Genomic DNA, 14,333 nt, shown 5'->3' with positions numbered 1-14,333 from the left:
ATTTCATTTGCTCCAAAATGAAGGGATCCAAATAGCCCCTAAGAGTATTTTTAAGAGTCTACTCAGACTAGAGTCATTTGAATAAAAATCGATTTTTATATAGAGATGCTAGTGCCTAGACGTCCGGACGCCCGCATTTTGCACCCCGTGTCGCGTGCATCTCCTTTTCTCGCACCCTCCTTTATTTCCCGCGCCCGCATCGCCTGGTTGCCTTGCCCTGCCTGCACCGCCCGCTTGCACACAGGGACTGCACGCTACCGCTCCGCTTCCTACATGCAGGCGGGGACCACCTGTGCCCCGCTTCGTATCGCGCACGCAGGGACCGCCTGTGCCTGCTCCATATCGCACTCGCACACCCGCCTACGGATATGCTTCGTATGACTCTAGCCGTCTTATTAGGCTTGAAACATGAAAATACTTGCAACATCAAAAAACTTGATGTTATATACGTCTGAAACATATGAAACATTTAGAACAAACGTGTACAACATCTGTGTGAAACATATGCGACATCAAGATAAAATACTTGCAACATGCGTATGAAATGGATGAAACATTTCGAACACACGCTTGCAACATATGTGTGAAAACATATACAACACCCAGATAAAACACTTGCAACATACGTGATACGTCTGAAAAATAGATGATACACTTTGAACAAACGCTTGCAATATACGTGTATAGCTATTGCAACATGTGCAACATCCCGATCTATTTTTGTAACATCTATATGCAACACTTGCAACATACATCTGAAGCACTTGAAATATACACTTGCATCATGCGCTTCTTCCTGTCGTGTCGTCGGGATGGTGGTGGCGTAGTTAGGGCGTAGTGCACGCTGTGGCCGCCATAGGTGAGCTTGGAGTGGGGCGCGGCGGTGGATGGTCGCACAGCGAGGCAGAGTGGGCGGCGCGGTTGTGGATTGCCACGCGGCGAGACGGAGTGGGCAGCATGACGCAGGATGGGTGCACGTGGGGAGATGGTCATGGCGGCGAGGAAGAGTGGCGCGACGCGGCGTAGGATAGGGGCACGTGCAAGAAGATGGCCGCGGCGTCGATGCGGATTGGGGCGAGCGGATCGCCGCACGGTGTCGTGAAGGATGCGATGGGCAAGCAGAGTGGGGAGATATTTCTGAGAGAGGAGGAGATATAGAAAGTGGGCAGGCCTGTTATGCCGATACTGGTAGCGTGTAGGTCCATCAAAGAGGGTCCGGGTAGAAGCCTTGACTGAAGCATTATCCGTCCAGACTAAAGTATTACCGTTTTTTATATCTTTTCACTCCCTAATAGTTTTATTATATCTCGTGCTTACTGTAGAAAGTGAGCCTCAGCTCTCTATTTTGGACTAGCTATATTTAAATATTTAATTAAAAAACTGTTGGAGGGTATTGTTTACCAAATGTATATTTGTTCTAAAAGTATACAGAGTCTCTGCTCCAAAATGTAAACCGGCCCTCGCCACCCTCTCTGCTCTGGCTCTCTTCCGAACTTCCATTCCATGGCTCCAACAACCTCACCAGTCCACCACCACCGCTTCCTCGCACCCGGCACCGCTGCCCTCCTCCTCCTCGTCGTCGTCGTCCTCCTCGCGCCATCCTCCAAGGCGGCTGAAACCCCCATCTCGTTCTCCTTTCCATCTTTCTCCCTCCGCAACCTCACCCTCCTCGGCGGGGCCTCGCTCCGCGCCGACTCCGTCTCTCTCCCGCCGCCCTCCTCCCATGCGCTCTTCCCGCTCCCGCTCCCGTTCCCATCCAATGCCTCCTTCTCCACCTCCTTCCTCTTCGCCGCGCCCGCCTCCACACATCCCGCTTCGCGCCTCTCCTTCCTCCTCATCCCCGACCCGCTCACGGTCGGCGCCACGGCCAAAAACCGGTCCCTACCGCTCGAGATCACCCTGGACGCGTCCAAGGGCCTCGTCTCCGCGTACTCCGCCGGTGAGAGACTTGCCGGGAACTCCACCGGCGCTGTGAATCTTCGGAACGGCAACGGGGTCGGTTCCTGGGTCATCTACGACGCGCGCCGGGCGCGCCTCGATGTATTCCTCAGCCACGCGAGCGTGAAGCCCCGGACGCCAGCTCTGTCCTCGGACGCCGCGGGCCTTGGCGTCCGCTTCTCCGAGTTCATGTTCGTCGGCCTCGAGGTGTCGTCGGACAACGCGAGCAGCGGCGACGACGGCTTCATCGTCGAGAGCTGGACCTTCCTCACGTCCGGGATGCCGCCTGTCGACACGGCATCCCGGCCCGCGCACAGCATGTCCGACAGCGTCCCCAGCACGCCCGCGACGCCTGGGGTAACCATCCTGAACATGAAGGGTTGGCGCCGCAGGAAACTAGTATTGGGGCTTGCCGTCCCCTTGCCCATTGTGTTCCTTGGTGCACTCATGGTGTTTGTGGTAATGTCTCTGAAGAAGTGGAGGTGGAGTACTGTAGTGGTTGACAAGGGAAACGGAGCAAAGATAACAGGTAAACCGAGGCAGTTCATGTACCAAGATCTCTTCTCGGCTACAAATGGATTCGATCCCTCTATGGTGGTCGGCAGTGGTGGTTTCGGTACAGTGTACAAGGCAGTGTGCCCACACTCTGGGGTCACGTACGCTGTCAAGAGGTCGAAGCAATCCAGAGAGAGCTACAATGAGTTCAGTGCCGAGCTTACCATTATTGCTGACCTGAAGCACCCCAATCTGGTTCCGCTTCAAGGGTGGTGTACAGAAAGGGACGAGCTGCTGCTTGTCTATGAGTTTATGTCCAACGGCAGCCTAGATGAGGCTCTCCACCCTTGTTCAGGCACGGAGCGTTATGTCACCCTCGACTGGTCTCAGCGGTACAACGTTGCTGTTGGCATCGCTTCTGCGGTGGCATACCTACATGAAGAACATGACAAGCAGGTGATCCACAGGGATATAAAGTGCAGTAACATACTTCTTGACTCGTGTTTTAGTCCAAGATTGGGAGATTTTGGGCTTGCGAGGTTAAAGGATCATGACACAAGCCCTCGGTCGACCCTGGCAGCAGGGACTCTTGGTTACCTTGCACCTGAGTATCTCCAGATGGGTAAAGCTACAGAAAAGAGTGATGTCTACAGCTATGGGGTTGTGCTGCTTGAGATCTGCACAGGCAAGCGGCCAATAGAGATAGAAGCACCCAGCAGCATGAACATGTTGAATATTGTTGATTGGGTTTGGAATTTGCACTCAGAAGTCAAGCTTCTGGATGCTGCGGATCCATATCTTAGTGGACAGTATGACAATGAGCAAATGATGAGGCTACTTCTTCTAGGTTTGAGCTGTGTGAATCCGTTCTCAGAAGAGAGACCTGTCATGAGGACAGTCCTAGGCATACTGGAGGGCAAGAATGAGTTACTTCCCTGTTCCAAGAAAGAAGCCGCTTCTTGTGTTTGTTTCAAATGTGCCTGTTGACCTTGAGAGAGTAGTTTCAGAGTGCAATCAGAGTACAGTTTCAAGTGATCTGTATGAACTGAAAATTGACCTAAACTAGGTAACAAACTTTCCTTGTCAGTTGAACAGTTCAGAAATATTTTTTTTACTTGCGTTTACTTTGTGCCAATCGAAGAAAAACTTGTCCAACACCGGTCGAGATGGTTTGGACATGTGCAACGGAGACCTCTAGATGCACCGGTGCGTAGTGGAATCCTAAGTCAGGATAGTAACGTGAAGAGAGGCAGAGGAAGACCGAAGTTGACTTGGGTAGAGGCAATAAAAGGAGACTTGAAAGGATGGAATATACCCAAAGACTTAGCCTTAGATAGGAGTGCTTGGAAGACAGCTATTCACGTGCCTGAACCTTGATTGCTTCTGTTGGGTTTCAACTCTAGCCTACCCCAACTTGTTTGAGACTTAAAGGCTTTGTTGTTGTTGTTGTTGTTGTTGTTGTTTACTTTGTGCATTTTTTTGTGTATGCTGCGTGTCTTAGTCCAGATTATGCTAGTAAGGGAATGCAATATAATGACTATCTCAAGAATTCGTCCATATCTGTGTGAATAGAACTTCTTTTTTCATTCCATGATGTTGTAGTTCGATTCTTGCTCGTCACTCTGCAGAAAACTGAAATTCTGTGACTCGTGAATACCTATAGGGAAAACAATTCCTTGTGCGTTTATGAGACATTAGACTTCTTTAGGCCTGCGGGATTTATGTAGACCTGAAATGAAGTTATGACTAACTATAAGTTATCATGGATGAGTTCTCACAGTGGATTTTTGTTTCCAATTATACACAAGAATATAGAAGTTATTTTGCACACACATGCATGTCCCCCCTCACTTGAGCACAACAATTGCAATTTAATGGTTCAACATTTGCACTGCTAATAGCAATAGCTGACGGATGGAATGTGGTTGTGCCACATTAACCTGCTGCAAATGACTTGTGAGTCTCTCAAGAAGTAAACAAGTTATTTTGTCTTGGAGGGTTAAAAACAGTGTAGTTCGAATCAAAAGAACTGAGAGTATGCATTGAGCTGGACAGGTTTTACTTTTTTTTTCTGTTGTACCTGGGGAACTTAACTACTATGATTAATTTGAGCTGTCACAAGTTTTGTACCTTCAGAGTTTCAGTGCAATAATAGAATTATCATGTCTGTTATCCAAAAGTTAATATAATGCTAACTGGCCACATGGCATTGGTCAATCAGGTTCTTATTTCCAATAAATTTGTTTATGTATGCATGGGTGGCATTCATCTTTTGAAGAATTGTTGAGGCTAATGCTATTTTGTTATCCATACCCATAAACCTTGAACTTTAAATCTACAGGTAACTGCAGAGAAGACTTCTTATGTGAAGGACTCTGAAGTTTGGCTGATAGCTTGTGAAGTTTGTAGATATTGATCCTACTCTTAATGGAAATATGCTTAGAAATCTATGTGTTCCTGTTGAGGTTAACTCTCTTGATGTCTCTACCGAGATGTATATCCAACTCATTGGAAATGAGGTTATATATCGATGAGTTCATGTCGAGCTTGGTAGACAGTCTTGATCTTGCTACTGAGATGTAAATCCTACTCGATGGAGATACACTTACATATTTCTGAATTCCTGTTGAGTTTTGTAGAGGCGGACACTCTTGACTTCAAATGGCAATGCTAGATTTAGTGGAGAATATAACACATGTTTGTAACACCTGACATTAGCATGGTATTCACACGCATTTTCTGATTGGAGCCATTTGTTGATTATTCCCTCCGTTTCTCTTTATCGAGCACTAGTGAACATGCTCATGTCGTGCAACGGAAGAAAAAAAAATATAGAGAACGAGGATAGAAATGGTACATATCTATTTATGTTTTATCTTTTCATAAAATTTAAAAGCTATAATTTATTTCATAATAACCATGACATCTATAGTATAAGTCTATGACAATATTTATTAAGCTTATATCGAATTAAAATATAATTTAATAAACTTTTTAAAATATTTACTCATAAATATATCATAACTTTAATATTCATATATACATGTGTTGGTATAGTTAAATAGAGTTTCATGACTTACTTTAAGGACACATAAAAATTTGAAATTCTAAACATCTGATTAAAGTGTTTCAAGGATTAGTATGTCTGCCAATGATTATGAACAAGACCTCTTGATTCTTCACGTGGTAGCGGTGATTGCACTGGTACATATGTGCAGCTTGGAGATGCATTTATTTAGATTGGATTTCACAATAAATTGCATAAGAGTTTAGTTTATGGTTTGATTAATTGGACCATCGATTGATCCAGGTTCTAACAAAAACTAATAAAAAATACCCGTACATTGCAAAGGAGGAAAAACTATCAAACATTAATGCAAATGATAATGTTGGCAATAATATAACAATGTCATATTAAGCATGTATCAACTCTTGCATATGAGTACATATTTGTATGCAGTATGGCTTTGCTAAATTTCAGATTTTTTCTGAACAACTAAAGTACGTTTTTTGAATTGGTTTCTATTTTTTTTCATATAGTAGGTGGTTTGCACTCTAGAACATCAGTGGGAGGGAAAGGCGTTGGGCTTATGGTACTTGTAGAATTGAAATTTTAATACTTGTTAACGAGTTTTTGTTCCACTGGTTCCTCGTACGTGTTGTGTCCATGTGTGTGGTAAAGAACAAAAGGGTGAATGTTCAGCTTCCATTAACTCTGCAGGAGTGAAAGATAACTTGTCCTAACTCCCAACTAGTTTAAGTAAAATGAGTCGAAAGAAGTGCTTACCATAGTTTTAAGTTAGTAGTGAACCCTATCTAGAGCTTTTGGTTAAGGATTTTTATGACGTGGCAGGCTGAACATCATAAACCTAGTTTGGAGCTTTTGGTGATATTTTAGTATCTGCAGAAAGATTAACAATACATTTCTGTTCATTCCATCAAGTTGTCTTTGGCTATTTGGTGGCTAAGGTAGCATGGCCCTGCCTCCCTTGGGAATACTTTGCACCCTATGCGGCTTTTGGTGTGAAAGAACACAACACAGTTTCAGGTTCGGGTTACTGAAAACAATGACTATGTTTTTTTTTTTTTTCTCGAACACGCAGGAGAGCTGCGTATCATTTGTATTAGTAGAAGAATAAGGAGTCATACATAGACCCAAAAACACTCACCCCCACAATGACTATGTCAAGTTTAGTAGGGATGAATGGATGATTCAGCAAGCTTGGGTTAAAGACATCTCCCGCTGGGTTTTATTTTCAACAGTTGGGTTTGACAAGAACTACCAAGATGGTCTGGTTCAAATAGTTTAGCAACAGCAGTGTCAGATTCATCAGCTGCCCCAGCATTCAGATTCATCGGCCGAAAACAACACAATGTGCTGACCAAACACACAGCGCATATGGTACATCCAAGCATAATCCAATACAACAAAAATGTAACCATAATATGAAATGAACATGATACAGTGTCACAGTTTGGTTTGCAAATGACACCACATATTACATTCAAGTACGAATAAGGCATACAATGGTTAGGGGCTTCAACAGCGCTCCCAAATGAGCAGCAGGCAGCTCAAATAATAACAGATTTCATTTTCTGTGTACATGAGAGCACAAACTTCGAATATGTTTTGCTCTCTTCTTTCAACCACCGGTATCACCCAGGGTAGTTCCCATCAGTGGTAGCTCAGCAAAAAAGAATGAGCAGCCACCGAGGAAATGAATGGATGGGTATCTAACATAAACCTATACTAATGTACAGCTGAAGAGTCTGTCTTGGTTAATTCTCCGTCGGTAGTATACATTGTGCGCCTGCAGTAGCAAGAACATGAGCCTCACAGCTTCACCCAGTATGTGACTTGGCAGCCCGGCGTGAGCACCTGGTCCTCTTCGTGGACAGGCAGCAAGCACAGCCTTCGAGCAGCTCAAGGTCCTCATCACAGGTCAGAATAGAAGCCAGCTCTGGGTTCTCCAGCAACATTTTAGAGGTCAGAAAACCAGCAATAGTCCATGTCTGATAAGATCGGGATTGCTTCCCAATGAACCTCCCCGATCGGGTGTCGTAGTATTCCGGCCACTTGTCATCTGAGAGTCTCTCCTCGGCCACAGCAATGGCTCTCCGGGCCAATTCTGGTCTACCCATTTTTATGCACGCCAATGTGAACTATGTGAACAGGAACAAGGATATGTCAGCAATGATCTACAAGCATGAAAATTAACAAGAAATTTGAAAGCATTGGTGTTGATATTTACCTGCCACAATAGGGTGGGCCAAGATCCACCATTATGATATGACCATGGGCTGCACATGCACAAAGTGGACACATGTCAACAATTGATGTGATGTTTACAAAAGAGAAGTTTAATCTTAAAAAAAAGAAATAGATAGAGAACCACAAAAAGGGAGATATGACAAACCGAAGGACATGGAAGGACAGAACGAAAAATTGATTCTACAAGCAAGGATGCTTACGTATTCTTAGGATCACTGCCAGTAATAATGCGCCATTCATCATCTTCCATTGCAGGGTAGCATATCTTGAGGGGCATGTTTGCTACAAGATCATCCCATTTTTCTTCAATAAGGCTAAGAATTCCCTCAGCTTGTTTTGGAGTAGTTAGAGACGAAGCTATGGCCCAAAGGTTGCCAAGAGAGAAGAACCTGAAATCCATGTGAGCTGGCTGCAGATTCCCTATAAGGTAACCTCCTTTCTCAGGAATCCAGTCAACAAGCCAGGAAGGGATTTGCTCAGGGTAAATGTTGAATTTGTTAGTGGCATCATGGGAGTATTCTTCTGTTTTGTATCTGTATATCTCATTTATCTTCTTCATGTCAACCCAGTAATATTCTCTGATGTGAAAGGACAATGCACTGAGCCTGGTGTTAATGGCACGGATGAGGTTTTTCGATCCATTGTTCACAACAAGCATTTCTCGTGAGCATCGTAAAGCAGAGTAGAACAAAGCCTGCGTAACAGAAAGAACTTGTAAGTACAGATCTTCAGCTGATATGCCAAATAAATCTAGGTTTATAAAAGAAGAATAGCATAACTATTTTCTTTTTGTTATAAATTAAATTAGTCCTGCACAAGAAAAACAATGGTCCCTATATGGCAGCATATTTTTCCTATTGTTGAATAACATTATAGATCATTATTCCAGGATCTAGTGAATTAAGCCATAAGCAATCAAACTCAACTTACTTGGATTTCAAGAGGATGCCCATGTATTCCCATCCTCCTGTCTATCATGCATGATCCATCTGTAACTAGTAATGTTGGGAACATGTCAAACCCATCAGCCAAACACAAACTCAGTATCAATTGAATTCCTGTCTGCACATCAACTCTTTCTAGCAAAGAATTGTCTCCTGTAATCTTGCAGTAAGCTCTCAACAAAATAATCCACCACAGTCCTGCAAAAAGATAAATAGGGTTGAAGTAGCAGAACAAAGATGCATGATAACAGTAACTTCAAAACGAATTCTTATATGCAGCTTATGTAGGAACAAGATACATACCAGAATCCACAGGAGCTACACGGCCAATGGCTGCCTCACCGAAGTCAGGGTCCAAGACCTCCTCAAATCCTTCATTGTTCTCATCAAGTGGTACGGTCCTAATCTTGAAGCTAGCTGGCATCAATCCTTGCCCAGGGCTGTAACAATCAACAGTTTTCTCCCAGCTCTAATCATAAAAGAAAGGAGTAATTAGTGACTAGCTCAAGAAAAACATCACATAAACAAGCAACCAGAGGATGCGTGCCCAGTAGGGATAAACAAGCTAAGATTGAAAGAACAAAGTGGTGGAAACTGAAAGGGGAGACGTCATAGGTATTCAGGGAAAGTGTTATCAAAAAGGGCTCTTGGAAGGAAGAAGAGGACATAAACAACATGTGGGAGAAGATGGCAACCAACATTCGGAAGGTGCCCTCAGAGGTGTATGGAGTAACCAAAGAAAGTGGAGGCAAGGCTAAAGATACTTGGTGGTGGAACGAGGAAGTCCAAAGAGGCTATTAAGGAGAAGAAATAATGCTATAGACGCTTGTACCATGACAGGAGTGTGAACAACATAGAGAAGTACAAGGTGACAAAGAAGACTGCAAAGCGAGCTGTAAGTGTGGCAAAGGGAAGAGCGTATGAGGATCTTTACCAACATTTGAGTACGAAGGAAGGAGAGAAGGACATTTATAAGATGGCTAGGGTTCGTGAGAGAAAGACAAGGGACTTTCAACCAGGTTAAGTGCATTAAGGATGAAAGGGAGCATCTCTTGATGGAGGATGAGATCCGACATCGATGGCAAGAGTATTTTGATAAATTGTTCAATGGTGAGAATACGGACACAACCTTTCAGTTGGATGACTCTTTTGATGACACCAATACGTGCTTTGTGCGGAGAATCCAAGAATCTGAGGTCAGAGAGACGTTGAAAAGGATGAAAGGAGGTAAGGCGATGGAACCGGATGGTATCCCAATCGAGGTGTGGAGATGCCTCAGGGACATAGCTATAGTATGGCTAACCAAGCTGTTCAACCATATTTTTCGATCGAACAAGATGCCTGACGAGTGAAGGAGAAGTATATTGGTACCGATCTACAAGAATAAAGGGGATATTCAAAGTTATACTAATTACCAGGGAATTAAGTTGATGAGCCATACTATGAAGCTATGGGAGAGAGTTATCGAGTATCGCTTGAGAGCAATAACGCGGGTCTCTATGAACCAATTTGGTTTCATGCCTGAAAAGTCAACCATGGAAGCCATTTTCTTAATAAGACAAGTTATGGAGCGGTATAGGGAGAATAAGAAGGACCTACACATGGTTTTTATTGACGTGGAGAAGACTTATGATAAAATACCAAGGAATATTATGTGGTGGACTTTGGACAAACATAAAGTCCCAACGAAGTACGTCGGGCTCATTAAGGACATGTACAATGTTGTGACTAGTGTTCGAATAAGTGATGGAGATACGGATGACTTCCTGATTAGAATAGGACTACATCAAGGGTAAGCTTTGAACCCTTATCTATTTGCCTTAGTAATGGATGAGGTCACAGGGGCCATACAAGGGGACATCCCTTGATGTATGCTTTCCGCGGACGATGTAGTGCTAGTTGATAAAAGCCGGACAGGAGTGAATCAGAAACTGGAGTTATGGCGGAAGACTTTGGAGTCCAAAGGTTTTAGACTCAGTAGAACTAAAACTGAGTATATGATATGTGACTTCGGCACTACTACTCGGGAGGAGGAAGATATTAGTTTGGAAGGTCAAGTAATACCTAGAAAGGATACCTTTCGTTATTTAGGATCAATGCTACAGAGAGACAGGGATATTGATGAAGATGTTAGTCATAGAATCAAAGCAGGGTGGATGAAGTGGCGCCAAGCATCTGGTGTCCTATGTGACAAAAGGGTACCACAGAAGCTAAAAGGCAAGTTTTATAGGACGGCGATTAGACCTGCTATGTTGTATGGTGCAGAATGTTGGTCTATGAAAAGACGGCATATTCAACAGATAAGTGTCGCGGAAATGCGTATATTGCGTTGGATTTGCGGTCATACAAGAAGGGATCGAGTTCGGAACGATGATATACGTGATAGATTAGGGGTAGTACCAATTGAAGAAAAGCTTGTCCAACACCGGTTGAGATGATTTGGACATGTCCAACGGAGACCTCCAGAGACACCGGTGCGTAATGGAATCCTAAGCCAGGACAGTAACGTGAAGAGAGGCAGAAGGAAGACCGAAGTTGACTTGGGTAGAGGCAATAAAAGGAGACTTGAAAGGATGAAATATACCAAAAGACTTAGCCTTAGATAGGAGTGCTTGGAAAACAGCTATTCACGTGCCTGAACCTTGATTGCTTCTGCTGGGATTTCTAACTCTAGCCTACCCCAACTTGTTTGGGACTTAAAGGCTTTGTTGTTGTTGTTGTTGTTGTAAACAAGCAACCACAGAGTTCAGCAAACACAAAATCTTTTTTGTTCACTTTAACAAAAAATATTAGTGTGGCCTCTTAGTGGTACAGATCAATTGAAATCTTGTTACATGGTCTTAGTCTGTTTGAATCAGCTTTTAGAATCTTCAGAGGAAAAACATTTCACATTCCTTTCATCATTTTAGCACTGGTTATTGCAATCTATCTAGTTCAACAAAAGAATACAATTGCAAAAGCATGTGATAGAATTAGCATATTGCTTGTCCGCTAGAGGATAATTATAGTTTAGTTATTGTTCATCTCAGACTTGTACCATCAAATCTTAACTTCACTTACTACTAATTTTAATTGTTCAATTGGAACCTCTGCTTTTGCATTTTACTGGTCAAACAGCTCCGAGATCCTGTGGTAAAATCTTATATTTAGGCCCCGTTTAGATCCAAAAAATTTTGGATTTTGGCTACTGTAGCACTTTCGTTTTTATTTGGCAATTAGTGTCTAATTATGGACTAATTAGGTTCGAAAGGTTCGTCTTGCGATTTCTCACCCAACTGTGCAATTAATTTTTTTTTCGTCTACATTTAGTACTCCATGTATGTGCCTGTAAGATTCGATGTGACGGGTACTATGCAAAAATTTTGGCTTTTAGGGTGGCATCTAAACGGGGCCTTATTTGAAGTGTGAAACAAGCTAACAGTAAATCATGTTGCTTCATGGCACTCTTGTACGAAAGCTGACATAATTAATACGACAAAATAGAAACCTTATCGTACTTCCCACAAGAAAAGAAATCTGCATAGAAGATCTCATGACCTAAATAACCACAAACTGGTACGCATTTAGTAAATCGATGATAATTTTCACTTGCCCATAGAAATAAACGACCAAAAATGATAATAAAAAAACCCCAAATATATGCTAGCGATGCAAACTTCAGTGTCTATTTCCGTCCACAACTCACAAAAACAAATTATTGCCGTACACGCCATTGACACTAGTATACTAACTAAGTACTTCAGCTAGAACTAAATTCTTTTGGAATTTTAAATTTTGACCAGACGAGGAAGTAGTAAGCAGGATCGGGATCAGCTCACCTGAAGCTGGAGGGTGTGGAGGAGGAAGTTGCGGACGATCTCGGTCTCGCCGCGCATGAGGAAGGCGAGCGCGGAGGGCACGAAGTCCCTGATGAAGACCTGGTCGTAGTTGAGCGTCTCCGTGCACTCGGGATCCTCCGCCGCCACGGTCCCCACGGGCTCGCCGCAGTAGCTGACGACCGCCCTCCTCAGCAGCCTCCACGCCTCCCTCTCCGTCTCCGTCTCCATCCCTCAAGGGCGCGGCCGGCTCCACCGCCTCATCGGTCTGCACCGCCGCCGCGTCCTCCTCCTCCTTGGCAGGCGGGGTCTCGAGCGGGAACGAGTCCGGGAAGAGGACGCGGTCGAAGAAAGGGAGGTTGCCGGAAACGGCGGCGCGGGGGTCGGAGAGGGACGGGGACCGGCACAGGGGTGGCCGGGCCGGTCTGCGACTGCGACGCTGCGGAGACGAGGAAGGGGAGGCGCCGGCCGTACGGGGGGTGGTGCGGGTGGGGCAATCTGGGGAAGAGCCGGGTCGCGGTGCCCGCCGCCGTCTTTGACGCCGCGGAGGCGGAGGCGGACGAGAGGAGGCGGCGGCGGCATGGCCTCACTGCTGCGGCTGCGGCGGCGGCGAGCCCCATCGGGGTTTGACCATTCATATGGCAAGCTCCGGCGAAGGACACGGGCGCAGGGCGGAGAAACCTTCAGGGGGCTACGCCCAAAAAGGCAATACAGGCAAAGGTAACTTGTGCGAAATACTTGGTCGGCGAGGGTTCGATCTGCGAAAGGCCAGCTCGGTTTGGGTTAGGTGGGGAACGTAACGCAGACGGGACCAGGGACGGGGGGGGAAGGCTTTTATAAAGATGGGGGGCGGCGGTTGGTGGGGTCCACCCTGGATTTAAAGTGCATGTTTCTGAAGATTTTTATATTTCCCAACATGCCCGTTGGCTAAATGGGGAAACGGTTAGGTCATCATCCTTCTTTGGGTTTCGAGGAGAATTTTTTTAAATTTTAACACTATGTGAAAACTAATTTTAATATATAATATAGTCGGGTTTTTAAAAAACTAATACTTTTGATCGTGCCTATTGTCCTAGAGCGGCCTAAATACCTGTGCCGCGTCATGCATGGTGGTGCGGCAGCAGACTGACGTGGCGGCGACCGGAATTACTGACCGGTGATGTGGCAGGGCTCTGCCGCGCCACCGATCTTGGTGCGGCACTGCCGCGCCCTGATTCGTGGCGCGACAGAGCCAAATATAACCCCCACCGCGTCCCGCGTCCGCCAGTGGCCGAGCAGCCGCCGTTGCCCGAGCAGCGCAGCAAGGCCGGCTGGCCGCCGCGCCTCGCGTTCCGCCCGCGCCAGCCCGCCGCCTGAGCACGTTGGCCGCCGCGGCCGCATCCGCCCGCAGCCAGCCAGCCAGCCGCGTCCGCCTGCACCAGCCAACCCGCTACCGAGCACGGCATGGCCACCGCGCTCGCACGCCGGCACGCCACCCCCTCCGGCCACGCACTGGCGGCTGTCCGCCGAGGCCTGCACCCGCGCCTCCTGGCCCGATCTAGCACGCTACAGCGAGGTACTCCCCTAATATAGTTAGTATAGTTAATGAAGTTAGTAAAATTATTAAAGTATAGTTAGTAAAGTTAGTTAGTTTAGTTAGTATAGGTAATATAGTAAGTTAGTATATGTAGTAAAGTTAGGTAGTTTAGTTAGTACAGTTATTGAGTCTAGTTATATATTGGATTTAGTCTAATTAGTTATTGTAGTTAGCCTTGTATAGATGTTAATATTAGATTAGTTAGTATAGTTATAGTTAGAATATGTATTAATATTACTATGGACATTACGTATGACGATTTCAATGATTTGATGAAGTTTCTTGAAATGCTT

At 45.1% G+C, this 14,333-nt stretch overlaps 2 pseudogenes; one reads left to right on the top strand and one right to left on the bottom strand.

The window, feature by feature from the left end:
• The first annotated feature begins 1,199 nt into the window (after positions 1 to 1,199).
• On the top strand, positions 1,200 to 5,381 carry LOC136456003 (probable L-type lectin-domain containing receptor kinase S.7; annotated as a pseudogene).
• Positions 5,382 to 6,862: 1,481 nt separating this feature from the next.
• On the bottom strand, positions 6,863 to 13,255 carry LOC136456005 (neutral/alkaline invertase 1, mitochondrial-like; annotated as a pseudogene).
• Positions 13,256 to 14,333: the final 1,078 nt, after the last annotated feature.

This window comes from Miscanthus floridulus, chromosome 6 (assembly GCF_019320115.1).
Source record: "Miscanthus floridulus cultivar M001 chromosome 6, ASM1932011v1, whole genome shotgun sequence".
Classification (NCBI taxonomy): domain Eukaryota; kingdom Viridiplantae; phylum Streptophyta; class Magnoliopsida; order Poales; family Poaceae; genus Miscanthus; species Miscanthus floridulus.
Note: the sequence above shows the minus strand (reverse complement) of the source record. Positions and strands in the feature narration are given on the sequence as shown.